Consider the following 3,163-nt stretch of genomic DNA (forward strand, 5'->3'; position numbering starts at 1 on the left):
ATATATATATATATATATATATATATATATATATATATATATAGAAATGTGTATATAATTATATATATGTCTGTGTTTGTGTGTGCAGCACAGACACTCACACATGCACTCACATACCATTCCCACCATGCATAATATATAGATAGGTAGATATAAAGATTACGCAAAGAGATTTGTTTACACAAGTTGCATTTATGCATATCTACAAGTAAATATATATACTCTCGAATGTATGTATTTTTGCACGTATGTATTCTTGTGTGTGTATGTGAGAGAGAGAGAAAAAGAGTGCGCATGCGTCTATTCAAACGATTTAATAATACTAAGACTCAACACTGAATAAGTGAAAATTTTGTGAAAAGCTAATACAAATATAAAACAATCTAATATGGAAGACATTTAATGCAAGTTCAGCACAAAAACAGGTTGCAGCACTTTATGACTCCATAGAATAAACTGACAGATTTGGCGTTGTGCTGCTATCTTAACGGTTTCAAATGCTATTATGTCTATTTAATATCACATTCTTTTGTTATCCGTTCATTCAAGCAATAGCTAAGTAATTCTGAGCATTTTTCTCCAAGACAATCTGATGTATTACCCTTGCGTTTCCTACGAAAACCACGAAGCTATTTAGTAAACCCCACGTCAGGTTTGAATATGATAGTCCATTTTTTTTAATACAATGTGTATTGCATGCTATATTTTAAAAAAAAATCTTTTAATTCTTTCACTTATTAGAGTGCGTCCATGCTGGAGCACTGCCTTGAAGAATTTTTATTCGGACAATTTATCTAATTTTTAAAATCTGATATTTAATCTATTGGTCAGTCTTGCCGAACCGTTAATATTACGGGGGAGGTTAAAAAAAAAAACGAACACTAGTTGCAAGGCGGCTTTGGGGAACAAAAACAGACACAAAGACACACACACACACAAACACACACGTACACACAAACACACACGTACACACAGATACAGATTTTCCATCCACCAAACTCGTAAGGCTTTGGTTGAACCGAGTCCATAGTAGAAGACACCTGCCCAAGGTGCCACACAGTGGGACTGAACCCGGAACCATGTGGTTGTTGCAAGACAGCCGTATATGAAGTACCTTCGTTTCCTTAAGCGGTACGATGTGACTGAATGAAAGGTTTACTACAATTTTTAACAAAGTTCTGAGAATTCTTTAAAAAAAAAGAACCCCCAAAAAAATAGAGATTTAAAATTGTTGGAATGAACGATTCACGCGTTTCGTTTTGTTTATTCTAAATTGGGACAGACATATGGACGACAGGAGAAACAAGAGATGAAAGATTGATGTATGGCAGAAAAGATATAACATGAAATACTTCAGAGATTCGGATTTTACTGAACAAATGATTAGAAGAAAGAAAAAATGAGAGTGTGTAGAACTTGTGTTTGTGGTGCGTTCAATAGAGAATCATCGAATCGCATTTATTTTTAAGCGGTGAAAGAAGCTGTATGTCATGATCAAAAATTGTACTAATAAGTTCCATGGAAGAAAACTCATACAGAATTTTGTTTACTTTTGGTAGCAGAACGAAAAAAGCCCCTCCCAAATCTGCTAAAATGTCATTGAAATCAAGTTTGTCTTTTATCCTTCGGGGATCGATAAATGAATTTAAAATCATTCCACAGCGGTGAATGGGTGCAGTTATTTAAGCGTTTGTGAAAATGGCTTGCGATATTTGATACAGATCTTTACATTATGAGTTCAAATTGCACTGAAGTCGACTTTGCTTTTTACCCATCGGGGGTAAAAAATGTCCTGTTGCGTCTGACGTCGTGTAGGCGGGGACGAAAGGAGGCATAACGTCGCCATTACTAGTGATCACACCAAAGACCAAGATGTTGTCTGGTCCTCAGATTGCACTGTCCTGAGATTGACACCCAAACACTCTGAAATGTCCGTATCGGAGCTCCCGGTGCGAATGACAAGCGGTACATGTCGTTTCCAAATTTCTAGCAGAGTGAATTGTGTGTTGGGGATGTTTTTGTCACAGATCCTACTATACTGTGTAGTCAACATAATCAAAATCATACGACGAGTATGCCCAATATATATATATATATATATATGTTCAATGGGCTGCTTTCAGCTTCGCGTCGACCCAACACACTTACCCGAGGTGGCACGCTGTGAGGATGATCAGGGAGCCATGTGGTAGGGAAGCAAATTTTAATTTTAATTCAGAACTTTTGAAAACAAGAAATTTCTACTACAGAGCTAGAGGCAGTTTCAGGCGGGTTGGAATCAAAAGGGTTAATCGACTTGCTCCCATTTCTAACATATCTGACCTTCTTCCGATCATAAAAAAAAAATTCTAAAGCTCGAAAAACCGAAGAGCGGAAATAGAAATCTGGATGCCATATCTCAACGAGGACTTCATTTCGTGGATTCTGCTTTTCTGGTTTTTAAACATCTGCCATGACCTACATTATCTGTCATCAACTTGTTACGAAAATAAAATTTCTCACCAAATATCTAACAAAAATATACTTCTTAAAGTTCTTTTCTTTTTTGTGCTTTCGGCTGTCAATTCCTCCGCGGTTCTGTAATATAATTAGATATAATATGCTTGGATTCACTCACACCTCGCTAAAGAGTTGACCTTGCATCAGTTCTAACACATTCAACAGTGCACTCACTGTGTCATGCTGCTTGCTTTCAAATACCTGAACTAATTGAGTTGCAATATATGGCAATGCACATACAACCATACATACATACATTTATACATGCATGAATACATACATGCATAAAGACACATACATACATACACGCATACATACACACGTACGTACATACACATATACAAACACACATACATTCATACATACACACATACGTACATACACATATACATACATATATACACGTGTACATATGTGTGTGTATGTGGGTGGATATGTATATATATATATAAATATATGTATATAAACACACACATATATATATCCACACACACACACACACACACATATATATATATATATATATATATATATATATATATATGAATGTATATATATAGATATGTATGTGTCTATATATGTTATGTATTTGTATATGTCTATGTATGTATATATATATATATATATATATATATGCATGTACGTATATTTATATATATATATG

The 3,163-nt window shown here is 34.8% G+C and overlaps 2 long non-coding RNA genes across 2 annotated transcripts in view; one reads left to right on the forward strand and one right to left on the reverse strand.

Annotated features, from left to right (window-relative positions):
- The window catches only part of LOC128250328 (uncharacterized), a 389,962-nt gene that overhangs the window by 112,145 nt on the left and 274,654 nt on the right, over positions 1-3,163 (forward strand). The gene's annotated exons all lie outside the window — the stretch shown is intronic.
- The window catches only part of LOC128250327 (uncharacterized), a 246,424-nt gene that overhangs the window by 45,438 nt on the left and 197,823 nt on the right, over positions 1-3,163 (reverse strand). The gene's annotated exons all lie outside the window — the stretch shown is intronic.

The sequence above is a fragment of the Octopus bimaculoides genome, chromosome 20, assembly GCF_001194135.2.
Source record: "Octopus bimaculoides isolate UCB-OBI-ISO-001 chromosome 20, ASM119413v2, whole genome shotgun sequence".
Classification (NCBI taxonomy): Eukaryota; Metazoa; Mollusca; class Cephalopoda; order Octopoda; family Octopodidae; genus Octopus; species Octopus bimaculoides.